The 27,886-nt window shown below is 47.3% G+C and overlaps 1 protein-coding gene and 1 non-coding gene across 2 annotated transcripts in view; both read right to left on the bottom strand.

The window, feature by feature from the left end:
• The window catches only part of LOC126545304 (neuropeptide F receptor-like), a 439,066-nt gene that overhangs the window by 366,854 nt on the left and 44,326 nt on the right, over positions 1 to 27,886 (bottom strand). The window lies entirely within an intron of this gene.
• Positions 6,329 to 6,401, bottom strand: TRNAS-AGA (transfer RNA serine (anticodon AGA)). The gene has a single exon. It is a non-coding gene; the product is annotated as a tRNA-Ser (tRNA).

Below are 27,886 nucleotides of genomic sequence, written 5' to 3' on the forward strand. Positions count from 1 at the left end.
AACCTGCTACATCTCTGGCAAGCGTGCAGGTGGAGCAGAGCGATGACGGTCAAACGCGGGATACGAGTATCAGCCATTGCTTTTTAGTTCGCGCGCAGTCACCGAAGACTTTATCACTCACCTCTTTGATCTCGAATCCGATGCGTGCATAACGATATAGTTAAGTGCATACTTTCTTCAGAGGCGCGGCATGTAGGCGGACCAACTATACTTCCCCATGGCGTTGCATGGAGAAGTGTGCGCAAATGTCGCTTTAAACTTCATGTGTGGACTCAGTGCAAATTGAAATTTGCGCGCCAGGCTGCTCGACCGTAAATCAGGCTTCCCCCCCCCCCCCTCCCACTATACCCACCTGCCCCCACTGAGGCTATAAAGTTCCCACGTTAGCTGTTATCTCTTCTTGCTCTTCAACCAAAGCGACTTGCTTCTTCTCCGCGGACTGACCTGAGTATTTCAAGACATTCAACGGAATTCTGATTGTCTCCTCTGTCTTTCCTTGTTTCCTCTTTCGTCGGACTAATTTCGCCTATTCCATCGTAGACCCACCATGGCAGCTCAGAGGCTGTTGCGTTGGGCTGCTGCGCATAAGGTCACGCGTTCGATCCCGGCCACGGTGGCTGCATTCCAATGGGGGACGGAACGCAAGAAACGCTCGTGTACCGCGCATTCGGTGCAGGTTAAAAGAACCACGGCGGTCAAAATTACTGTGGGTCCCCCACATAATGAGATCATAATCACATCGTGGTTTTGGCACGTAAAACGCGGGAATTTTTATTTTTTCATCTCTCGTAGCCTTGCTGGATAAATACCCACCTTGTGCGCCACTTCCTAAATGCCCAACAAATGATATCCAAGAAACACGGGTAATCGGCAAAAAAACAAATTGAAACTCTACATCTTGTTGTTTATGTCTATTGAACGCATCGACGCATTATGCTTGAGCATGTATATGTATACTGTATATGCACTACGACACAACTACCTTTTCTTTCTCATTCTCTGCTTCATTCTTTAATTAGCACCACTTCCGAAAGCAAATATACTCATAATTCATGAGGTGTTTCTCACTGACGACGTTGAGTGTTGTTTTTCATTAATAAACGCTTTCAACGGCCACTTTCACGATACTTCTGCACCACTGGGCCCGTTGTGCGTATGAAACCGTCCGCTTGTGAAATTTCATAAAATTTTTAGAAGCGCGAAAAAAACTGGTTTCTTCCGTGTACTTTTTGTTTTCAGAAAAATATCAAAAATTTAAGGAAAGAGTATAGCGCACAAAGCTATGAAAAACCAGCCACATCTATTTCTCTAACACAGAAGAGAATATAATTGTTACATTACTGCATCACAAAAGTCAAAGCAGAGCTTCCGGGTTAAAAATCTAGGTGCGATTTCACGTCAAGGCATTGATTTCACATCAAAGCGCCAAAACCGGCATTTGCATCAATCTGTGGCCGATTCATTTCCGCTTGACGCGTCAACGCTTCGCTGTGCAGCGTACGAAGCCTTCCGGACATTGAGGTTCGAGTGCACGCACACAAGCGTTTGCACGCGATCCCCTGCGAGCCTCTTGCGTAGCTTGGTGTGCACATTTTCGAGCTCGGAGCAGTTTCTTTCACATGCCGCAGAAGAAGGGGGAATCTGCAGTACGCGATAGGCGAGGGATCTCAAGGGTTGGTTGAAGCAAAGTCTTTGCCAGCACGTGGATGGATCCATGTGTGTCGCAGACTCTCAAACTCGTTTTTTTGACCGAACTTTTAGATACGTTGAAAGGAGTCGCATCGCAAGAAAATTCTGCAGAGAAGCTCGATGCTTTTTTTTTTAATTTTATTCTTTTTTTTCTGATCTTTTCAATGTTTTTTTCAACCGCTTGCGTCTCTACTCCGGCCACAGGACGCAACACGTATACTGCATTCGCGAATGCCCGAGGTCTGGGCACCGCCAACGAAGCCTCGTTAGAGTTGAGAAAATGCCTAACCGGGACACCAAGACAGGCATCAAAGCAGCCCGACAAGTTACAGAAAGAAAGCGTCGCATGCTAGACGATCTCATAACCATTAGACGATCTCGTAACATGCTAGGGAGCGATCACGTTGTTTTGGGCTCCAGCAATTCTTAAGCCTATTTAATTTTCGTTTCCGCTGACATTAGGCTCCTGTACCGCTCTCCTCGCGTTGCGCTTTCTTTCTTCTTTTCGCTGCGCGCTCCTCGAGGTCGCCAGCTCAAATCACTGCTGCGCGCCCACCTCGCGGCTTCAGCGGCATCGACAGCCGTGACCAAGCAATCGGGCGTCGATCGCAATGTGGCAGAAAGCGCGCGCGAAGGCGGCGCCCCGTCACGGAGTTGATTTCGTCTCTTTACGCCCGAAAAGAATAAATGAAAACGCGGGCGTGAACGGAGGAGACTTATCTCGCGCTTAGGCCCGTTTCGACAGTACGGGACCGCCTCGGTTCTTTTTTTTTTTTCTTTTTTTTTTTCCCTCGTCCTCGTTTCTTTTGTGCCCAACAGCAGTACACGGCGCGCTGCGATTCTCGAGAGAATTCGCGGACTACACGCAGCGCAAGGCTCGTTACCTGAGACGGTTGGCAGTGGCTTCTGCGCCGACGCGAGGAGTGCGAAGGGTGATGTTGCCATTATGACGCCCCCCTCGCACAACAAAGGGAACTCGCGAAGATAAATACGATGAGCTCCGTAGTTACGACCTCGCAGCCAGAACACGGAGCGAAGTCTCGCGGTATCACCGCCACCGAGAAGCAGATTCTTCCTTCTGCAGTCGACGGGGGGGGGCTCCGTTCGTCCGTTCGGCAAGCATGCCACGTGAAACCATTGCAGATGCGATGGGTTCTGCAAGAGGCAGCGCGGCCGTTGCTCAACGTGTGTAAGCAGGAGTGGCGTTTGTTGTTGCGATATTCTCTTTGCCTCGAGAAACCATCTCGAGGAGCCTGACGTCATTGTAAATGGCCGCGAGAGAACATCCCGTAGTGCTTTGTTTTCCTTCTTTTCTTCTGAACACCGGCGTAGTGAAACGCAGATAAGCGCTCCTATTTTCGTCTCGCGTCCTTTTTTGCTCGCTGTGTACGGGCGAAAGCCATGCGCTTGCTTGCATATTTAAGCATGGCGCTGGCAAGGCCGAAGAAAACAAACAAAACATGATTGCGCAGGTAGCCCAGACTGCTCTCGAATCGGCTGGCCTTTCTGGCCAGCGATTTGACATTCACAAGCCTTGTGTAATAATAATATAATTATGGGGTTTCATGTGCCAAAACCACTTTCTGATTATGAGGCACGCCGTAGTGGAGGACTCCGGAAATTTCGGCCACCTGGGGTTCTTTAACGTGCACCTAAATCTAAGTACACGGGTGTTTTCGCATTTCGCCCCCATCGAAATGCGGCCGCCGTGGCCGGGATTCGATCCCGCGACCTCGTGCTCAGCAGCCCAACACTAATAAGCAACCACGGCGGGTACAAGCCTTGTGTTAGTGTCTGTTACGAAATTCCATCCACCTTTTATGATGGCGAGTGGTGCATGAATATATATTTTCTTCTTTAGCTATTTATAGGCTTCGATGCTTGTTTTCGATTAACCGTAAGAATCTAGCGCTATTCTTCCTTTCACATTTAAAAAGGTACGTGCGCATAAAAGACCATAAGCATGATAGCGCGCGCATTGTCGCGATAACCGAATGAAAAAAAAAAAAAAAAAAAGAACTCAGTGGTCCTCTTAGGTTTGTCTCCGCCATTTTCAAGCTCGGCGTGTGCAAAGCGAGCCGTAATAATAGAGTGTGCAAGGGCGTACCTGTTTCGCGCAGTATATGATTTAAGCATCAACTGCTCCAAACATGAAATCTTCTTAACAAGAGTGCGGTAGAGATAAGAATTGTGTTTTTCTCGGCAACGCATTATTGGTGGTGGCGGAATCAGTACACGTGCGATAGTGTCTAGTTTATTGGAATGTTCGGTTGTTATTTCTTTATCTTCATTCATCACCTTCTAATTTATTACTTCACGGCACGTGCCGAAAACGCTACCAACTGCTAGCGCTAATCTCAACATTCCTAAGAACTCGGTATATGCCTTGGGCGCTCGTCGGGGGTTAAGCTCTGAAATGTCGCCATGAACATCAAAAGAAAAAGCGTGCATATTAGAGATTTATCAAAGTATTATTTTGTTATTATTATGCACGGACTGAAGCCTGCCTCCACTAATATTGCAGTCATGGAAAAATAAACATTATTACCACGGAACTCTCTTAAGAAAACTGGCTTTCCTTTCTTGAACCGGATGGTGCATCTCAAATTTTCATTGCTAACCTATGCAGCGCAACAGGTTCTCGAGCAGTGACGCAGGCAAGCGATTAAGTTAGCATGCCTGAATCCTGCGAATGCGTCGTCTTAGGCATTAGGCCATTAGACAGCGCCGCCTCGACGCCGTGTACCGTCGCCGCCGATAACAGACGCCATTAGCGCATGCGTGACACGGCATGGCTTGCGCGAACGCGCCTGCTCTTCCATGGTGGTGGGAGAGATAAAAACACCATGCTATCAAATGTATGTTTGAGCGGAAAAAAGGTTAGGACGAATGAAGCTCTCCAAGTTATGACTAGGACTCCGTGTTTTCGGATAAATCCGAAAAAATGCGATAAATGCTCGCCGGTAAAATTTTTTACAATTCGGATTTATCCGATAAACGCCCCTTTGACCTTGTTCCGTTCGTTATCGAAAGTCTTTCTGTAAAGGGCATGTTCTAAGCGGTCACTGATGCATCGGCCGGTCTGGCCGATATAAATTTTACCTCACGTCACCAGTAACTCGCAGACCGCGCCCAGTGCACATTTAACAGAGGGCTTGTCGCACCAGGGAGCGCGAGACGACACCTTGATATACGGTCCCCTGGCGGCACTCGAGCGCCAGGGAACCGAAGCGAGCGCGGAAAGCCTGCTGGCGCAAATCATGGCATGCTCACGTGACGCATTTCTTTAGCGAGGAACAGAAATTTTGGGCATGCAAAATGGGAAGGAAACGAAAGCTTTCCAGCGACTACGTAAAGGGGTTTAGTGATTTTGAAGGGTCAACGTCATCCGAAGGAGTCGTTGTTTGCAAGTTTTGTCGTGTGACTGCACTAGCGACAGCAAGGGCGCCTTGAGAATTGCCGACCATCTATAATCACAACGCCACGTCCAGCTGAAGAAGCCGCGTCTAGACACAGGTGAGTTCTTTCTTAACTGTTGATGCTCTGAATTTACGTACGGCTATGTGATAGTGTATGTAACATGCTTCGCACAGCCTGACACGGTTTCTCCGTTTATTCTGCACGCTTCCTTCAAAGACTTCTCATGGTCGCAATCTAATTTGTTCACATCGTCTTGTTGTTCCTATCCCTTAGGCAGCTCGTCACAGCAAAGCTGCCTAGAAGAATGCATCACACGGGCCCGATCCGACAGACCAGACGCAGATGACATCCCGCCGCAGTTTTGCCGTGCACTCTGTCATGCTGTGATTCAACTGCACCAGGCTGATGGACCTCTTGGCAGCCTCTTTAAAGTTAAAGTTTGACAGTTTATTTAACATAATGAACGTATACAATGGCAAAGTACGCACTTTACTAGTACACACCAGTAGCACTAGTACCAGTACACCAGTACTGGCACACCAGTACTGGTGTGTACTTCACAAGTACAAACCAGTACTTTCGAAGCAAGTGTCTGGCTGCACGCACAATGTCAGGTAGTGATCAACTATATCGGAAATACCTACGTGAGGTCAATACGAAAGACATTGCGACGATAAGCTCTTCGATGAAAGACCGCCCCATTTCCATCACCATTGACGAGTCGCCGGACGTCCGCGGACGTCCGGCAGTGGCGGTGCTTGCAACCTTCTGCGACGACGAGCTTCCTGGTCGTAGGACCCTCATGATAGACTTGCAAGTAGTTCGGCAGTGTAGCGAAGTATCCATTGGCATGTTGATACAAACCGCTCTTCAGAAGGTTATAGAGGCCTTATGGGACGTAGCCGTGCTGTGCTCCGATTCAGCTTCCTACGTGCAGAAGCTTAACAAGGATTTGCAACCCTCCAGCCCCTATTTCAAGGCACATAATTTCAAAGATTCGTGCCATCTAGTTAACAACGCTCTGGAGGATGGAAATAAGACTAGCTCATTTAAGCGAGAAGAGAGGGGGTTAACCGAGGGTCCCGATTTTTATTAGTCATATCATAAGAAGCCAACAAACACTGACACCAAGGACAACATAGGGGAAATTACTTGTACTTAATAAATGAAATAAAGAAACGATAAATTGATGGAAATTAAAGTGGATGAAAAAACAACTTGCCGCAGGTGGGAACCGAACCCACAACCTTCGCATTTCTCGTGCGATGCTCTACCAATTGAGCTACCGCGGCGCTGTTTCCCCATCCACTTTCTTGGGTATTTATTTGTACTAGTAGAACCCTGGGAGTGTACTAGTAGAACCCTGGGAGCTTCGCGAAATGCGAAGGTTGTGGGTTCGGTTCCCACTTGCGGCAAGCTGTTTTTTCATCCACTTTAATTTCCATCAATTTATCGTTTCTTTATTTCATTTATTAAGTACAAGTAATTTCCCCTATGTTGTCCTTGGTGTCAGTGTTTGTTGGCTTCTTATGATATAGCTCATAGTTCACGATTTTGTTGTGTACTTTCCTGCCCTGTTGAAGTCATCGCGGGAGCTGCGCCGTAAGTTTGGTTTTGTGTGCGTGGACATGGGCATGACCATCAAGTCGCCGAAGTCTGTATGTCCGTCTAGGTAATTCTCTTTTTATGAAGTCCTAGAAGATGTTTTGGACTACAGGCGTGCCATTTTGTCTTTCTTGAGAAGCGACGATGCCAAGGGATAAAATTGTCATAAGCTCAAACTCTTGTTTCATCGCCTGAAGTTGTGCACGATTTGATGATTAAGCTGAGGTTTCTTAAGAGGAACTCGTGTGCTGTGCTCTCAATCATTAAGGAACTTGAGGCAGAGAGTACCCTGGTGCACCAGGTTTACCCCATACTGGGGGCTCGTTTGCACGCGCTCCTCAGTCAATGGCATGACCCACCAGAGGCCTTCACACCAGATGTCGCGCCAGCCTGTTGGATCCCTGACGAGAATGACCGCTCAACGACTGTCGCAGACCTTCACGGATACTACGCTGCTGTCGCTGAAAAGTGGAGGCAGACAGTTGAGAGGAACCTTGGTGATGCACACCAGTACACCAGGGAATTGTTTTGGTACAGCGTTCAAATTGTGAATCCAAGTGTGAAGCATGAGCTATCCCGCGCGTTCGAAACCTATGCGCCGATTTTTAAGTTAGTGTTTCTTGAAACTGACGACGTGAGCCATCTCATCAATGATTTTGCGAACTATCAGAGCTATGAAATAAATAACATTGTGTAACCCCTGTCGTTTCGGAGACTTCACACTGTCCCGTGGCCGGTGCTTTCTCGCTGCGCGCTGAGCCTTCTGGCTCTCCTTGTTTCTAGCGCAAACGTTGAAAGGGCATCCTTAAAGCTGAGAATCATCAATCGAAAGGAGCGCGCTTCCATCACTGACAGCAACCTCGTAAAGTATGCTTGCGTATAATACAAGCAGCTTTAAGGTTGTAATACGCACAAACGTAGATGTTTTGTTTTCAAGTATTTGTGCTTGTGTGTATATGTGTTTATGCGTTGAAACCTACCAGACAACTAAAAACCAATTCGTGTGTTCGAATGTTTTCGTGTTCAGGCATCATTTCATCTTAGATTTTGGTGCATTGAGAATAATGCAAAATTAGACTCCGAATTTCGGAGAATTGGGGATTTACGAGAAATAAACTCCGATAAACGCCGAATTTCCGCGAAATATAAACTCCGGAAAACACCCTCCGAATTTCAAGAAAAATAAACTCCGAAAATACGGAGCCCTAGTTATGGCTACGTTTTTAGCCTCGCGCGCGACCAACTGCGGCGCTGTGAACGGCGCTCCTATGACGTCATCCGGAAGATTCGCCTGTGTCGTCTGCTACGCTCCGCGGCTAGAATAGCTTAATTTGGATGCGAGCCCTGACAATACGTGCTCGCATAGCATGGCGCTCACCAATCACTATCTGCATCGTCTTTTTTTTTTCTAGTGTTTCCTTTATAAATTACAGCATTAGGAGGTCAACAAACGTTATATATTTAACGTATCTTCCATATAATCACCCGATCTGGTATCACAGTGGCTACGGTCTTGCGCTGCTAAGCTCGAAATGGCGAATTCGACACCGGCCACGGCGGCCGAATTTAGATGAAGGCGAAATTAAAAAAAAAAAAAAAACGCTCGTTTATACACTGCTTTATGTGCACTTTAAAGAACCCTGGGTAGTCTAAATTAATCCGGAGTCCTCCACTACTACGTGCCTAATGATCATATGGCGGTTTTGACACGTAAAACCCACGAATTTAATTTTTCAGTTATTTCTTTTTTTTTTTTTTTTTTTTTTTGCATAGCTGCAGCCCTCACGGGCAGGGACGCGATCTCTTGACCCAGTCATCAATCATCACGGTGAGTGAGTAAATGCGAGTTTATATATATGCAACTTTGGAATTAAGGCACCTTCGCGTGGCTTATTCGCAAAATTTCGCGTCGACTAAGCGGCATTGCAGTTGAATACAAAGAGAGAGAGAGAGGGAGAAAGGCAAAGGAAAGACAGGGAGGTTAACCAGAGATTATCTTCGGTTGGCTACCCTGTACTGGGGGAGGGGCAAGAGGATGGAATAGGTGAGAGAGAGGATAATTTTTTTAATTAAAAAAGGTAACCTACACACATACACACACGCACTTACACACGAACTGTTCCTGTGGGCACTGTCACGCAGCCCGCAAAGGCGTTCGGAGTGTTACGCAGTGTCACCGTACAATCCTACGTCACACAGTGTACAGTCACAATCTGTCAGAAAGTCCCGTGTCATTTAAATACCGCAGCAGCGCCTTCATAGCGGATCGCGCTGATTCTCGCGTACGCCAGTTTCCGAGTATCTTGTTTTCTGTCATTGGGTGCATGTCCAGTTTGTCTAGGGTGGCTGAGAGGACTGCTCCTTGCGGGTGGAACACAAATTTTACAGTTCGCCCATAATGCTAGTCATGTGGTGTTGCATATATAAAAATTTTTTCACAAGAAAAATCTGATTATTTCATTCACAAGTAGCTTATCTCTAACATTATTTGCAACACGCTCTATTATGTTTGCAATGTTCAAGCATGTTTTACACTATTTCTCTTTTTACAGATAAATCTCATTAGCGCTTTCTAATGCATAATAATTGTGTGTTTAGGCTAGCATAAGACTATTTCTGTTCAACGCACTTTCAGACTACTAAAAGCTACTCGGAAAAGATTAGTTGATCAGCGTAAAAATGAGAATATATTAGTGTAAAAAAAAAAAAAAGTTGGAACATTTTATTGCGCCTCTTTACGTCTCTCTGTGTTTTCTTTTTTTTTTTTTTTTTGTGCTTATCACTCCAGCTACTTTTTTGGTCAAGTACCAGAAAACCTAAACTTCTCAATTTTCTCGTTTTATTTTTAGATATGTGCGACGCGCTTACGGAACAAAGTGTATTGAATACGGTAATCTAAACAAATGTCGCCTGTGTTTGTTACGCAATAGCATTAATTCTTTTCGCTGGACGAACCGCGCGCGGGAAATGTGCTCGCTACGTACCCATGGGAGGAGAAAAGAAAGAAAGGGCTACGCTGAGCCCACTAACGTGCAGGTGCGAGCTATGTCAAGTTGAAAGTAATCAAGTGTAATTAAAATTATCTTGCGGAGGTCAGCGCCGCAGCGCCGGACTACGTAACATTGTTTAGCACACGAATTTTGTTCGCCCTTCTCAGACGTTCCAGACAGCATTTCCTGTAATGCCACTAGAGTAGTGCATGCCCCCCTCCCCATTAACGCACCGAAGCGTCCACCTACCACCTGAGAAGGGCGTCAAATGTCTTTCGTGATATGCTAAATGTGCGCTGGGCAGCAGCAAAATTGGGGTGCCTGTGGCCAACGGTGCAGGCGACCGAACACGCAGCACGGGCTGAATAGACAAACACAGTATTACAGCGCAGACGAAGGCTGTGTTCCAATACTCGCCGTAGACGGCTAACTAGACGGCTAAGCGGACAGCGGCCATCTCAAGTCTCGTTTCAATTCTCACGAAGACGTCAAAGTAGACAGCTTCGCTATAACTTCGCGCAGACAGCATCGAAGTCAAAAACGACGCAAGCATGGATGCAAGCTACTTTCCTGTCCAAACAAGATGGCGGCTGAGCGGGACGCTTGGAAAGCCGAGAGGAAGGTTGTCTGCACACAAGAAAACGTAGACACGCTATCCTACGTCATTAATGTAAGCTACATCATGTTTTTCGTAGGTTTGCAGTCGCAAATACTTAAAATACAGAAATATTGTGTGCTTTTCTCAATTTTTTCTTGCCGCATCGAGGTGGCGTCACGTCGCAGAAGCGTCTTCCGTGCGACTTCCAGACGGCTAGAAACGCGTTCCATCACATGGCCTCGAATCTGCCTCGGCTGTCTTTTTAGCTGTCTACGTGGACTGACTCCGATGCTGGCCAGAATTGGAACACACCCACAGTATACCTGAAGACCAAATGCTGCAACTCATCGTCAAAAAAGGGGCTGACAAAATTTGATGAGTGCGCCTCGACAACGGAACAGCAATGACGAGAAACCAACGCCGTTCACGCACGTATACACGCTGATAGCAGACGACGCCAGGAGCAATCCACACTATACTCGCGGACAACTTTTTGTGGCTATGAAGGTAAAGCTACGGAGGCAAAGCGCACACAAGTGTGAGCGCTTCTGAAAAGAGTCCCGCGTTTTAATCCACGGTAGTTTGAGCTGGGGAAGAGAAAATATAAACACGTACCTTATTAGCAACAGTTAAATAAGAGAAAACATACGACTGGATGTAGATGTTTACTTATTTTGCGGCTTTTTCCTTCCGCGTCTGGGCAAACGCGAGACCGTGGCAAGTGGTAGCTGCGTCGATTCACCGTCTGTTCCGAGCAATCAAAAGCACTGTCAAACCCTGGCGGACAACTTGGCGGGTTAACGCATGTGCAGAAGCTCCACCCCCGTACCTTTCCCGCCATAGCCACGGAAAATTGTCCGCGAGTATAAGCGTGGTGACGACGGCGACTACTCTCGATTTCGCGGAGAATGGTGCCCTGGAACATTCCGTATGCATACTGTTCTACAAACCTGCGGACTCACGTTTCAAAAAGTTAGTGACGTTTCACTTCGTGAACGCGTGTGACGCGCAAGCGTATGGGTGCTATAGCGCACACGAAGCTATCGGCCCCCTTTGCGCCTAGAAGCCTACACTGTCCGCATCGCAGATCGTATTGCTGCGTGTGCGCGGCCGCGCCACACGCAGCAGCCGCCGGAGTAGAACGCACCTTGTAAACTTTCGTTTACGAAATAAATTAGCAAGCATGGTGTCAGCGTGCAAAGGAAAACATGAACACATCACACTCGATGACCGCGGACGCTAGCTGTCAAAATGCTGGCGGGAGCAATCGCGGCAGCAGCAGCGAGCGAAGTGAGGAGGAGGAGGTGGAAAAAACGTTATTCAGGTCCTGTACGAGCTGTTGCCACCTGCCTGGCTAGTCCCATGTACCTTCGTGCTTTCTATCGCTTCAACGTAAACTGAGCGGCGAGAACAAAGCGCATGCAAAGCTACGAGCCATCAGCCCACCCAGACTGTGCCCCCAAAGCAGATTCGCTTTCTAGATTAAGCCCGCGTGACTGAAATACAACGCCCCCTTCCCTTGTTCCATGCGCGCGACGAAAGACGGCGCGCTTTCTCCCCTTTCATCCCCCCCCCCCCTTCGCGCACGCGAGATTGAGCAGCCATCGTCGGCTCATCGACACACTATCTATATATATGGTCGCACGCTTCACTCGCACATACGGCGTCCGGCGTGTGAGGACGATGTTATCACGAGGCGAACCCGGTACGTCCGTATCGCAAACAAAACCCATAGCAACAGCCAGAGGAGCTCAACCCTCCGCCCACCTTCCTCCTCAGCGATGCTTCGTCTCCTTTCTTTTCCCCCACTTCGCTGAACGTCACCTAGACTTTCCTCTGGCTAGCGTTGTTTTGCCGCGTGCTCTGCGCGCTCCTTCGTACTTTTCCCGGCGCGCCGAGTCTCTTCTCCTCCAGGCGTCTTCCTCCTCCGCTTCCTTCGCGGCTTCGAACAAATGTTGGCCGATTACGCTAGCTAGCCAATTACGCTTCCGCGTAAAACTCGAAGCAGGTCGGCTGATGGCGTCAAGTTGTCTTCACGTAGTGAGCACGCGCACCGCGTAGTAGTGGAGTCCTTCCTGCGACGTCACACACGAGAGGGCGCCACTTCAACATCTCGGAGCTAACAAGCTTATGACACCACCTTTGCTCGAATATCTGGATTTTGTCGGAGCAGGTTAACGACACTACGTAGGAGAAAAAGGCAACGGCGGCCACGAATTGTAGGAGCAATTCAGACATTGCGGCAGTATATTTAAATTGAGACCGCCGAGTCAGTTGTTGGAGTCAAAAGCTTATAGGCGTATTTTTGCGGGGAGGGGGTTGGCGGGTTCTGTTTTCCACGTAATTGTTTTCCATGAAACGTAAAAATGTTATTCATCCAGCTGTAGCCCGAGACTACAAAGGGTGGTTTGCTTTTCAATACGACAACGTATAGAAAACTCCTTGTGGAACATTCTCCCATTAAAACTATTATTGCCATGTGCCACATGCTGTAAACTGCCATGTACCCTGCACGCGATGTTAACAGTCAGCTCGGCAGGTACGTCTACCTGTCCGTGTATGCGACTTTCTAGTGGAGTCAACCCTCGTATTTCGGGACGAAGTAAATTTCATCTTATACGCAGCGCCAAGATTATTGCAAGTGGCATGCAGAATGATATGAAGAAAGTCTGGCAGCTGGGCTTGCTCGAACTGCGCTTAACGATTTCTTGAGCATCCGTGCTTTGACTCGATATCAGGCTCACGAAGCTGCACCGGAATTCTTGTCAACCACGGAACTGAACTCTCGTCTGTGATGCTTGTACTCCGCGTGTGATGTGATGTGGTGTCTCCTCCTCTACTTTTTTTTTCCTTTCTTCGTCTTTGTTTTCTCCTTCACTCCTTTGTTCTTTCTTCCCCTCCAAGCTCGCGCAAGAGAGAGGAGACGTGCGTACTGTCCTTTTTAGGAAACGACTGATAGCCCGCTTCTTCTTATCTCCGTTTGGTGTTTAAATGTATACATGAATAATAATAATAATAATAATAATAATAATAATAATAATAATAATAATAATAATAATAATAATGAGGATGAGAACGACGACGACGACGACACTGGGAAGGCCGCTGACGCCCGCGGCACACACACACAATGCGGGTCTACGACAGCAGCCCCTGAGTAAGCACACACAAAAGAAAAAAAAAGGGGGGGGGGGGGCGCAATAGGCTTGCTTGAAGGCTAAACCGTCTTGGTATGATCGCACCAGTGGACGTCGTTGTCAAAAACGTTGAAGTTAGGAAATGCCAAATAAGCTTTTATAGACATTCCAGAACATTTAAAGTTCAGCTCTAGGTGTTCCTTCTCATATATAAGTTCGGTACGCAGGAACTTGCCTTGTAAGGTAAGCAATATCTTGATCAACCTGCAGCTGCACACAGCAGAGAACCTGTACATGTAGCCATTGCTACTGGGTCGCGCGAAAAGCGAGGCAGCTATAGGATAGCGTTCCCGTTTCATTCCACGGTGTTAGGCTTATTTTACGTATCGGGACTTTTTTTAACGCAGTCCCGCGTCATTTTACCTCTTATTTCAACTTCACGTGAACCACCAAAGCTTCGGTCAATGTTCGTTTTGTATTTCTCCCTTTGTTCTGCTACCCATCCTCCAACGCAAGGACACAACGAAACACCATTTCAGTACAGCTTCCGAGTGCTCGGAGCCCGTATTTACGGCAAGTATGCCCGGTAGGTTTCTGCAGCCTCGACGTAACCCGCGGTTTCCCATTTAAGCGAAGCTCTACTGTGGAAGTATAGCGCTGCGTTGCACACCACTTCATTGCCTAACGCGCATCCTTACTTGCTCGCGTGTTACGCGCTGGGATCCCCGTTTTACCCTGCATACTTTTCAGCCACTGAAGCTGTGGCAATGCAACAGGACAATGCGGCGTCCATTACGTCATCGTCGATGTCGACACTTGCGTTGCATCGAGACCGCCGTTCTTCGCAGAGATGATGGCGGTGAATGGAGCGCCTCTCCTTTATCATTTGCCCCCTTACGTTTCCAAATGTAGCCATCAACAGTCGCGCACAACGTGATTCGACGTAGCAACGTCGCAAGGAGTGGGAGATTAACTGGCGCGGTGTTTTCGCACCGGCGTTCCACGCTGGACGTTCTGGATGGCCGACATCTCCGTCGCCACGCCAAACTAGCTGGACAGCGCTGACACGGGGCAGACCGCGAGAGCTGGTCGCGTGTGGGGAGTGAATGCCGAGAGAAAAACGATTGAAAAAGAAAACATCGGAGAATGGAGTCGGCCATGCTGCGCGCGACGACTCCGTCAACCTGCTATATGCTAAGCGGTGCGCATTCTCCTTCGGCGTCCGTGCCGCTTTACTGCGCACACTGTCGCGCCAGCGCAGCGAAGTCGGCCTGACCGTGCTCTGCGAATGTGGCGACCTGTTCCGCACGTTAAAGCCACTGCATAGAAAAGAGCAAAGAAATGAACATAGCAAGCAAACTAGAGTTTCAGAAGTGGCGCCCAAGTGCGCGGGTTCTGGTCTTCGTAAGCGGCGCACCGTTACAGGACGACAGGAGATTGGAAATAGCCTTGCTTGTGATATATATATATATATATATATATATATATATATATATATACAACGTTGGGCTCATTTCCGAACGGCGATCGTGCCTGGGCCCGATGGAGAAGCTTGTTTTCTTTATGTGTCTGTTGCTCCGCGGTCCGTTTGCGTTTACGTACAGCAATTTATCGCACCCACTGTGCATATCAGTCCACATTCTTCTTCTTTTTTGCCCCCATTTCCTGGCGAGAGAAAAAAAAAATTGATGTATCCGCGATCTGTCCTCGAGACAGGACAAGTAGAACAAAGGGCGTAAAACAAGCAATTGTAGAAAGCAGTAACACTGCATATTAAAGTCGAAGGCGCACGCGTATCGAGCCAAGTGGGAAACCAAGAAACGAAGAAATAGCGAAAGTCACTGGATGAGTGGCGACCGGCGCTACACCGCATTTCATGGCAATTTCGGTTTGTTCTGTTCGATTTCTGAACGTGTCTGCATGTTGACTGATTTTCTTTTTCTTGCTTTCTATTAAAATGTTTAGCAACGCAGTGCTTGAACGGGAGCTAAAAAATTTTTTCGAGCTTTTGCTGATTATGCAGAGCACGCAGTTTTCTATGCCCGCATCATCCGCAATACGCCGGTCATCGCATGACGTTACACATGTTGAATGCTGATGCAGCAAATAAGCGCTGCAAAGAAAGTTGAAAAAAATAAAGAAGGTGGGAAGATACAAAGAAGGCGGGAAGAAAACGTGGCAAGCTTCACGTTTTCGATAGGCTCCATTATAAAGCGACGAAAATTTCTGAAAGCAGGCTTCACAGCAGAACAAAACATTGTTACGTTCTGGGTCTGAAAGTGAAGGCAGTTGCTCTGTTAAAACAGCTCGTGCTAACAGTTCTTCATGGACCGGCCGACTTCGCAAATAAGTCCGACATCATGACTAGCTTGCACGTCCTCGTACGAGTAGTTATAGCGTAAGAAGTTATTATTATGTTTTAATACGTGTTCGGGTGCTTATCGGACGGACGCTAGAGCAAATCAGATTAATTTGACGGCTAGAAGAAATTGAAGCTTTCATCATAATTTGCCAGGTAATTTCATCATAATGTGTCATAATGCCAAGTTCCTGTGCGCCAGTGGTTGTCAATCCCTACCGCACAGGCACCGCTACAGGTACCCAATGATTGGCCGTGCACTTAATGGGCACGGAAAAAAATAAAGAAACTAATGAAAAGCGATAGTGAATTTTAAAGCTGTATATAGATAACTGTAACTGTCGTTTGCAGTTTTCAAATATAAAACGGGAGAGGAGCATGTGCCCAGCACACTTTATAATACTGATGTGCTTTCTCTACATGTACCTGCCTAGATATACTTATTCTTCTTAATTAATTTTTTAGTGCACTACGTACCGAAGGGGCGTACTTCTGTTTCGTTTATTTTTTCCTTCTTCTTTTGTTGTCACACCCTTGTGTTTCATTCAGCGGTCTGCAGTGGCGCTACACACGTCAATCGGCTCGCCTCCTTTTTTCGCTGTGCACACACACTCTTGCGATCCCATCTTTTTTGTGTCCTCGTTTCCTAAACATATTCTTCTTCTTCTCTCCTATTTCAGGCAGACCTGCACTACGTGACTTCCGGAAGCCATTGCCGGCCTATTTTCAATATTTGGTTTATACTTCTTACTTTTTAATATTTGGCAAATGCTGATGTGAAATAAAACAATACAGAATAATTGCACGTACCATATGAGAAATTTCTTGTTGTTACTGTGGCCACTGGTAACACCACCACCACCAACAACAACAACAGCAAGAACAACAATATTAATTATTTCGTTTACAAATTTTGCAATCACCAATTACAGATATCGGTTTCACCTAAGCTATCACACTGGCTTGTCACAGTCAGCAACAAGATTCAGCCACAAAAACTTACTACTACTACTACCACTACTACTACTATTATTAATAGTTATTATTATTATTATTATCATCATCATCATCATCATCATCACTGGCAACAATAATAATGAGGAGAAGATGCGCATACGCTGTAGTTACTCTGTATTGTTTTCTTTCAGTTCAGCATCTCTCGACTTTTCGACGTTACAGGTGCGGCAATCCTGAGGCACGACTAACATTAGGAGCGAGAAAGAATGGAAGATAATACAGTTATGAGAGCTGTCGTTGCAGGGTATCTCGACACTCCTACATAATGTCCAGCGCGTGTACGTCTGAAAACACTGCGCCAGGCTCGGGCTGATGAAAGCGACTTTCGCCAAGATTTTCGCCACAAAGTCACCGGAAGAGCACGCACGTCTTTCTACTCCACATTTTTCTCGGCGAAGCACGCCAAGGCGAAAATAGCAGTGGTGAACGAAAAAAAGCAGTCGCCGCAGTGACGGCAAGGACGGCGACCGAAGCCACTGGCAAAATACATTGTAACGCTGGCGTCCACTCGACGTGAACCGTCTGGCTACGGGAGCCGTCAAAGAAGCGCGGTGCAACCGCACGAGTCGTAAAAACGCGGAGCTTTCTTCTTGACCTTCCTCTGCTTTGGCTTTCTGAGGCACGCCTTGTTCCACTGCGTGCATTATGCATCCAGTCGCCTTGAAGAGCGCAAATCAACGGCGTACGAGCGGTCCCGACAATGCGGACATCCCCAAAGAAAAGAAGCGTCCCTCCCTTTGAATGATTGAACGTGTTTAGCTCCACACGCGTGCACCACGCTGCTGCACCGACTCCTCTCTCCTCCCTCGTTACCTCACCAAACCAGCTTCCCGCCCTCATTCTAGGGAACAATAGCGGCAGCCGGGAAGTCGCATAATCATGTGCTGGAGACCGCAGAACCGAAAGTTTCTCAACGAAATAGGAGGACACTCCGTTGCCGCTAAGGCAATCACTTGGCCTTTCTTCCCTGTGCAGCTCCTTCATGTTGTTCTTGTCAGTTCTAGCCTGCTTCCCGTCTCTCATGTCTTGCGCAGGCAGGAGCCGCCCCGTGGATTGGCCTCCCTTAGCACGCGTAGTGGTTAAATTAGCCGAAACTCGCAAGACGACGAATCCCGTGGCTTCCCATGACTGCGTTCTTTCTGATGGGCGAGTGGAGTCTTTTCATTCTGCCACGCTCAAGTATACTACACGATCTTTTATTCCGTCTCCAAGAAAAAAGTTACATGTGCGAAGGAGCTATTTTTTTTTATTTTTACGATCTATCCTCCTTGTCAGCGCAAGCTAACGAGCAGGATGGCTTTTCTGAAATTGAATATAAAACACATGCAACGATGTAGAAACGCTGCCTGTGCAAATACACACATTAAAAAAAAAAGGTGGAATAATGTACCTGGTGTCTTGGACAGCAGACGTATTTCGATGCAGCTTGAAGCAATTCTCTTTTAATGACAAATGCGATGAACGCCTATTTGTGCTCTGTGTCTGACAGCTTTTTGCATGCCTGCGTGCAGGGTTTGAACATGCTCAGAGGAGCACGTATTTCTTGGCACTCTGTGGTAGACAAACGAGCTCATTTATGTTATTAATGCGATTAGCATTCTTGGCCTATTTCAGACGTTTTGAGCCTTTTGATCTATCTATCTATCTATCTATCTACCTATCTACCTATCTATCTGTCTGTCTATCTATCTATCTATCTATCTATCTATCTATCTATCTGTCTGTCTGTCTGTCTGTCTGTCTGTCTGTCTGTCTGTCTGTCTGTCTGTCTGTCTGTCTGTCTGTCTCTGTCTGTCTGTCTGTCTGTCTGTCTGTCTGTCTGTCTGTCTGTCTGTCTGTCTGTCTGTCTGTCTGTCTGTCTGTCTGTCTGTCTGTCTGTCTGTCTGTCTAATGTCCGCAAGCATAGGACACTAGGTATGTGCTCGTAATACTGATTCCATCCGGGTCGTTGCATCGACGTCACTCTAGCTTTGCCGTACCACTCTAGTAAAGCCATCGTCGTCTCGCCATCGTCGTCGTACAATCGTCACGCATTCGTTGACATACCGTCATCGCGAAGCCGTCGTGGTCCTTCCATCGTCGTCACAAAGTATTCGCGATACGTTGTAGTCACGCTATCGTTGTCATACACTCGTTGTCATCTCATTGTCCTCGTACTGTTTTCATGCCATCGTCTTTATTGCATCGCCGTCACACCGTCGTGGTGATTCCTCGTGGCCGTTCTATCACCGTCATTCTAACTTAGTCATTCGGCTCTCGTCATGCCGTCGCCGTCACGCCACCGTCGTCACACAGTCGTCGCCATACCATTGTCGTCAGGCCGGCGTCGTCCGCCTTTGTCGTTTTATAATCGTCATTCTTTCTTCGTCATTTTATCGCAATCATGCTGCCTTCATTCAATCGTGATTATGCCGCCGTTGCATACCATCATTGTCATTCAGTCGTCGTCAGGCAGTCGCTGTCATGCATCTGTGGTCGTGCCATCGTCGATCTTTCCCGCTTCTTCATCCAGTTGTCGTCATACGCTCGTTGTCGGCCTATTGTCATCCTGTCATGGTCGACACCCTGCCGTCGTTATACCATTGTCATCTTTTCAGAATCGTCATCTCGTTGTCGTCGTACCATCGTCGTCATACCGCCTTTGTCTTTCAATCGACGTCAGTTCTCCGTCATTACATTTTCATCACTGCTTCGTCGTAGTACAGTCACCATGACGTCATGCTCATGGGCGACGACATCGGCAAGCGAGTGCCATAACAAACAAGGCCGATACCAGAGACAGCGTAGGTCGCATGTAGCCGAAGCAACGGAAGTCATTTTCAATAAACATCACTTGAGCAATGCAGTGTGTCCCTACATTGCTTGAATGCTAACCGCATTGCGCTCAACAGTCATCGTGAGATGGATTCTGCCGTAATTATTGTTTCTGTAGCCTATATATCCTGTATTCGTTTAAAAACATTATGGGGTTTTATGTGCCAAAACCACTTTCTGATTATGATGCACGCAGTAGTAGTTGGGGGTGTCCGCAAATTTCGACCACCTGGGGTTTCTTAACGTGCACCTGAATCTAAGTACACGGATGTTTTCGCATTTCGCTCCCATCGAAATGCCGCCGCCGTGGCCGAGATTCCATCCCGCGACCTCGTGCTTAGCAGCCCAGCACCCACGGCGGGTGGTATACGTTTGTATCAGTTGTGGTGCCCTATACCATACAGCAGTAAGTTAATGCGGATACAAAAGATAAAATTATATAACAAGACTTTAATTCTTTGTTGCAAAAGAAATCGCAAGCGCAATAAGGCGGCTACGGTGCGGGAACGTCTAGCATGAACAAGCTCGGCCTGGTTGTTCCGCAGCATTTTCTCATGAAGAAGCACTCCTAGGCTTTTAACTAGAGGCAAAATTTCAATAGTTACTGAGCCAATGTTGAGAGCCACATTAAAATTTACGGGCTCGTTTTTGGGACGAAAAAGTACGACTTTTGTGTTCTTGGAGTTTCTTCTTCTTCTTCTTCTTCTTCTTCTTCATCATCATCATCATCATCATCATCATCATCATCATCTTTTATGCCCATTGTAGGACGAAGGCCTCTCCCTGCGATCTCCAATTGCTCCTGTCCTGCGCCAACCGATTCCAATTAGCGCCAGCGAATTTCCTAATTTCATCATCCCACCTAGTCTTCTGCCGTCATCGACTGCGCTTCCCTTCTCTCGGCACCCATTCTGTAACCCTAATGTACACCGATCATCTAACCTACGCCTTACATGGCCTGTCCAGCTTCATTTTTTTTCTCTTAATGTCAGTTAGAGTAACGGCTATCCTCGTTTGCTCCCTGATCCACACCGCTCTCTTCCTGTCTCCTAACGTTACGCCTAACATACTTCGTTCCATCGCTCTTTTCGCAATCTTTAACTTGTTTTCGAGCTTCCTTGTCCGTACCCAAGTTTCTGCCCATATGTTAGCACCACTAGAATGCATTGATTGCGCACCTTTCTTTTCAATGATAGTGGTAAGCTTCCAGTCATGATCAGACAATGTCTGTCGTAAACTTTCTTCTCATGATGAGGGTTTCCTGTGATTAATTGACCTAGGTAAACTCCTTCACGCACTGTAGAGGCTGACTGACGATCCTGAACTATTGTTCCCTTGCCCGGCTATTCATCATTAGCTTTGCCTTCTACATGTTAATCCTCTACCCTACTGTTACACTTTCTCTGTTAAGGCCCTCAATCATTTGTTGTAACTCGTCCCCAGTGTTGCCGAACAGGACAATGTCATCGGCAAACGGAAGGTTGTCGCTGAGATATTAGCCGTTGATCCTCACTCCTAAGCCTTCCCAGTTTAATAGCTTAAATACTTGTTCCAAGCATGCAGTGAATAGCATGGGAGTGATTGTGTCTCCTTGCCTGGCCCCTTTCTTTATAAGTATCGTTCTACTTTTCTTGTGGCGAATCAAGATAGCTGTGGAATCTTTGTAGATATTTTCCAAGATACTTATGTAAAAAAATTAAATTAAATTATGGGGTTTTACGTGCCAAAACCACTTTCTCATTATGAGGCACGCCGTAGTGGGGGACTCCAGAAATTTCGACCACCTCCCCTTATTTAACGTGCACCTAAATCTAAGTACACGGGTATTATCGCATTTCGCCCCCATCGAAATGTGGCCGCCGGGGCCAGGATTCGATCCCGCGACCTCGTGCTCAGCAGCCCAACACCATAGCCACTGAGCAACCACGGCGGGTAATATTTATGTGGGCCTTCTGTACTCCTTCATTACGTAATTGCTCTATGAGTGCTGATATGTCTACTGTATCTAATGCATTTTCGTAATCTCTGAATGTCATATAAAGAGGCTGATCCTACTCTGCAGATTTCTCGATTACCTGATTGATGACACTGATGTGAGCCACTGTAGCCAGCTTTCCTGAAGCCAGCCTGTTCTCTTGGTTGAATAAAGTCAAGTGTTGCCCGTATTCTGTTGGAAATTATCTTGGTTAATATTTCATACAATACTAGAAGTAAGCTAATTGCTTTATCAGTTTTCATTTCCTTAACGTCACCCTTTTTGTGGATTAGGATAATGTTGGCATTATTCCAATTCTCTGGGATCCTTGAAGTTGTGAGACAGTTCGTATTAAGCGCCACAACTTTTCAAGCATGCTGTCTCCTCCATCTTTGAATAAATTGATTGCTATGCTATCTTCTTCTACCGCGTTTCCCCGTTTTATGTCTTGCAAGGCCCTTCTAACTTCATCGCTAGTTATAGAAGGAGCCTTTGTAACCTGTTGATTGCTTACTCTAAATGGAGGTATCGTGGCTTCTCTTGGTACTGAACAGGTCAGTATAGAATTGTTCCGCTGCGTTTACTATATCTTCGAAATTGCTGATGATATTTCCCTGCTTATCATTCAGTGCATACATATTGGCTTGTCCTGTGCCAAGTTTTCTTTTCACTGATTTCATGCTGCGTCCGTTCTTTACAGCTTCCTCAGTCTTTCTCACGTTATAATTTCGAATATCACTTACTTTCTTCTTGTTGATCAGATTTGACAGTCCCGCGAATTCTATCTCATCTCTTGAGTTGGACACTTTCAATCTTTGTCGTTTCTTTACGAGGTCCTTCGTTACTTGGGAGAGCTTACCTACTGGTTCCCTTGGTACCTCCTACTTCAATTGCTGCTTTTTAAGCCAGTCTAGTTACGGTTTCGTTCATTGCCTCTACGTCATCTTCATCCCTCTATTCTAGGGCTGAATATTTGTTCGCAAGCACCAGCTTAAATTGGTCTGCTTTTACCCTTACTGCGCCTACGTTGGCCTGTTTCTTCTTGACCAATTTTACTCTTTCTCTCTTCATATTGAGGTCACTCCTAGACTTCACTAACCTATGATCACTGCATTTAACTCTGCCTAACACTTCTACATCCTACACGTTGGTGGGATCGGCAGGAACTATGAAATCTGGTATTTCTTGTTTCACCATTAGGACTTTTCCAGGTCCACTTTCTGTTGCTACGCTTCCTGAAGAAGGTGTTCATTCTTCGCAGCTTATACCCTTCTGCGAATTATACCAACAGCTCTCCTGTAGTGTTCCTAGAGTCCATGCCGTAGTTTCCAATTGTTCACCGGCTTGCTTTTTTCCCACTTTTGCATTGAAGTTGCCCATGACTACTGTATATTGAGTTTTCTCATGGCTAATTCATCGTCTTGATAAAAGTGTTTTATTTCATCATCGTCGTGACTGGAGGTCGGAGCGTAGGCTTGTATTTGATCGAAAGTGAAAAATGGGCGAATTGGTATGGAAGCATGGCTAAATTCAGAGCGCGATCTACTGGGACACATGCTACGGCACAAGGCGTCGTGTCCTGTCTTTTCTTGTGCCTTAGCCTGTGTCCCAGTAGTTCGCGCTCTGACTTTAATCAAGGGGTGTGCTACCTTTATTCTATACCTCCTATTTAGTTTTATTACGACTGCTCCTGCCCTGTCAAAAAAGTTGTAGAATTCGTCAATGTTGCCCGTTATGTCTTCGTGTTCAGTAATTCGAGGACAGCATGCTCTCTGTGTACAGGTGTGTATAGATCACAGTCTATAAAAAATAGTCATATGTCAACTACACAAATAATAAAGGTTGTATTTTCATCAATGTTTACTAAATCCTTAATGTGAAGATTAAAAAGCAGCGGGACCAGGACATTGCCTTGTGGCACGCCATGTGTTAATTTTTTCCTGACTGGATATGTAGTCATTAATTTCAACTCTTTGCTGCCGATATTGCGAGTAGGTCTTTGTGACGGCCAGAAAGTTTACGCGCGTTTGCTTCATTTGTGGTATCTTTTACTCTGGATGTCTATGTCTGTCGCTTTCTGCTCGTGGCTGGTTGGCATTATTCGGATTCATTATGCCATACTCGTAGTTAACCCGAATTCCATGCTGTTCCAGTTCTTTGATTAGTGTAACGTGGTTAATTCTGTCACATACCTTGGAGTAGTCAATAAAAATTCCGAGTGCGTATATTCCTTTTTCGAATGCATCCAGTATTATTTCTCCTTCAAGTGTAGTGCGGTTTCTGTCGAATGCACCTTCTTGAAACCGAATTGAGAAGGCCCCTTAATATCGTGTTTGTTAAAAAATGATGCCGTCTGTTTATGTATTGATTTTTCGATTACTTTGGAAAATATGTTTGTTTTGTCACCGCCTTTACAAATAGAAACTTCGGCCCCCTGAATACGCCTGCATTCCTCTGTACAGCTACCCCGGTATCGAATGACTACCGAGCGCCTCAAACTACCGCCGGTGGTCAAGGGGTCGATCGTAACAAAACACGTGGACACGGATGATCAAACCCGAAGAAAAAAAAATAAAACTAGCCGGTTTTCGCAGTTGTGTACCATTCGGACGCCTGCCGAGTGAAGGCCACGTGAAAGGCGAGTTATGCGTGCCCCGAATCACAATGGAAATACGGCCCGCCGGGCGTGCCTAATCAGCCTCTGAAAGCGGCATCTTCAGTCGTAAAAGATTGAAAGGCTCCGTCGCTTCTTGGACGAGGCGGCGGCAGCGCTACTCGTAAGCCCGGCCACGAGGAAGCTCCTCTCTTATGCGCCAGGCGACTGCGATGCCCCGCTTTAAGCACGCCTGCACCTTTATTCCCACCCACCCTGATGGCGTCTTCTCTCGTTTGTCCCCCATCACTCCGTTTGTCTCACTGCCCTCATTTGGCCCCTCACTGCCCTAGGCGACGTGCGTCGCCACTTGCGTAACGTGCCTCATCTCTCGGCGCGTCTCTTATCTCACAACCCCGCCGGTCTTCCAGCCTCCCTGAATCCCAATATGCCGACACCTCGCCGCCCTTTATTTCCAAGACCAGTCTCCTGACACCTCCTCCCAGCTCCAACATTTCCTTGCCCTTCTTCTCGGGCCCGTCTAATTCGTCGTTTCCGAAAACACTTTGCCGCGAGCGCGGCCTCTTTGCCATTCACGTCCATCCTCGGTGGCGCACCGACGCACGCCGCGCTGCCTGCCTCCTCTGGAGCGACCCAAGTTCGCCGGCATCAGTGGACGCAAGGCCGCGAATTCGATGAGCTGCGACGGGCGTATGGCGATCACGTAGCGGCCGGTTAAATGCGCGCTCAGTTTTTGTTTGCTTCCACGACCCAGCCTCCCTCCGCGGCTCTGCTCAACGCCGGTGCTTCCTACCCCCCCCCCCCCCCCCCTTCACAACCCGCCGGCGTTTTCACCGTCTTGCTCACCATGCACCTTTGTTTGTTTTTCGCGACTGAGTCGATCCGCGCGCAAACGCGTCGGCACGGGTTTGCCGCCGCTTCCGAGGTGGCGTAGATTGATCGCGTCAGCGCGAGGCTTTGGCACGCCGTGATGAGGAATGAAGCTGCGAGGCAGCAGCGCTGGCAGCGCGCCCGGCCGGCAGCGAGGAGGCGATAAGGCTTTTCGACGCGGCATTAGCGCCACCTAAGAGGCGCGCCCCGACCCAAAGCTGCGTCCGTACAATTGGCCTCAAACAAACCGCAGTAGCGATAGCGTCGCTGCGCTCCAACGTGTTCCAGGAAAGGGCGAATAAAAACAAAAAGACAAAACAAAAAACGAAATAGATGGGAGGCACAGAAAAGGGTGAAGTCGGGTTGTACAGAACTACATGAATAATATTACCAGTTCTCGTAACGACAAACAACTCCAGAAATGCATGCAATTATATCGGTCGATCGATTGACTGATTAATTGATTGATCGATTAATTTAGCGTTCTCAATGAGCAATCGGTGCGCTATGAAAAACGCTGTATTATTGGGGCCTTGGTTAATTCTGACTACTTAGAGTTATTTAATCTGCCCAGAAATCTCAGTAAATTACATTTATCAAATTTATGTTAATATTGATTTTTTTTTCTCGATACTTGCTGGGGACAAATTCTTGCCGTTTGCGAACTACCAGGCTTGTCAAGTTGAAAATTTCGAAATCCGAAGCGTCTGTTCGTAAGAGCGCGCTGAACTTATCGTTAAATTGCAAGTGGAGGAAAGGAGCGCTGTAGGAAGTTAGCACAATGCCGTTGGAGCCTTTACAACGCCCCATTGAGCAATGAAAGCACAAATTTAGAATTGCTGCTGTGAGCGAGCGACTCATTATCTCTGTTTGAAACTTTGCACGCATATTCAGGAGAGCCACTGCGCTTAGAAGGAACCGTTGAAAGTATCCTTCGAAGTTCATGAGTGTTAATTTTATAGCGTTAATTATAAACCGCCGAGCGTCCAAAGCAGCCGGCGCCGGAACAACAGCTGCGGCTCTGCTCTGCCCCGTGCGCGGGCGCCCAAGGATGCACGAGGGCTGCGGGAAAGTTCCGCGGGAGCTTGCATACAGCAGCCTTGCATACAACAGCTGGAAACACCGCGTCAGTCTGAAGAAATAGCCAAAGCGAAAGCGGCGGCAGATATAAACTCCGTCTCCACGCAGTCTCCGACAACCCAAATCTCAAAAAACACGCAGATAACGGCAGCGCAGATCCAGACAATGATCGCGGAAAACTTGAAAATATTTATGCATGAAATGATGACGTTAGTTACCCAAAGGTTAACGGAATTTCAACAACTATGCACGAAGGACTTCGAGAAACACAAGGTATTCGTGGCGGAACAGCTTAAGGCAGTCTCGAAGGCTGTTCCCACCAAAAAACGCGCAATTGCGATAGGAGCGGGTTCGGCAAAAACTAAAGTAAGCCACTGCGTAACAGAATCCGACGGCTCGGACACGGAAACGTCACGGGCTTAAAATAAGAGTGGGCAACATGGCTAATCACGCCAAGAAATCACAACGAATACAAAATTCAGACCAATTAGAGATATGGCAATGGAACTGCCGCTCCTTCTCCAGGAAAGCAGCAGTGTTCCACCAGTTTATCAAAAACTCCGGAATCGCTTCGGACGTGATATGTCTGCAGGAGGTGGGGGCCAAGCCGGCCAAACTGCAGGGATACTACACTCTGAGCGATCCTCAAAATTCGAAGGTCGCCACGCTGGTGAGCAAGTCGATAAACGCTCAATTATTAACACTTCCGCAAACTGAGGGAGAGACTAATTCCATTGTTATCAGTGTGATGCCAAAGAAACGAAGTAAGGCACACACACTAATCACAAATCTGTACAGTCCTCCCAAAAGCAAAGGGGACGACCTACCCCACATTCTCTCAGCAACAAAAGATTTAGCGGGCACCAGGGATAAGGCGGTGATAGTGGGTGACTTCAATGCACCCCACATACTATGGGGATACGCGAAAACGTCGCCCAAAGGGTTCCTACTCGAGCGCACCGCAAAGGCCTTGGGCTTACGGGCAATCAATCAGATCGGCAAACCGACGCGCACAGGTAACAGCGTCAGCAGAGACACGGCGCCCGACCGTGCCTTTACAATTAACATCAGAGACGCACAATAGGTTTCCTTTGACGAAGAGAGAGAGAGAGAGAGAAGGGAAGACAGAAAGGCAGGGAGGTTAACTAGACTGAGTCCAGTTTGCTACCCTACACGTGGGGAGGGGAATGGGGAGTGAAAGAGGGAGAGAGAGAACTTAGGTATAGGATGTCTACAGTCTGGCACTCAAGTCTGTTTCCCTCAGGTAGCGAAAAAGCGCTCGAACTGCTTTCTGGGCCAATGAACTATGAGGCCAGGCCCCCAAGATCTTCGCTTCCGTAAATGGCCTGTCATCCAGTCTATTTAAGGCACACTGGAGAGTCTCGCGTTGATTATCGAAGCGAGAACAGTGGCACAGAAGGTGACTGATGGTCTCTTCACACTTGCACTTCGCGCACATTGGTGAATCCGCCATTCCAATACGATAGCTGTAGGAGTTGGTGAATGCTACTCCTACCCACAGCCGACACAGCAGTGTTGCGTCACGTCGTGGAAGGTTCGCTGGTAATGTAAGTTTCAGTGATGGGTCGAGGCTGTGTAAACGACACTTAGAGTTCTGAGGTGTATGCCAGCAACCTAACGTGATTGTACGAGCGAGACTGCGAAGCTCTCTTGCAGCGTCGACTCTGGATAAAGGTATAAGGAGTGTCGGTGAGCCA

Source organism: Dermacentor andersoni, chromosome 1 (genome assembly GCF_023375885.2).
Source record: "Dermacentor andersoni chromosome 1, qqDerAnde1_hic_scaffold, whole genome shotgun sequence".
Taxonomy (NCBI): Eukaryota; Metazoa; Arthropoda; class Arachnida; order Ixodida; family Ixodidae; genus Dermacentor; species Dermacentor andersoni.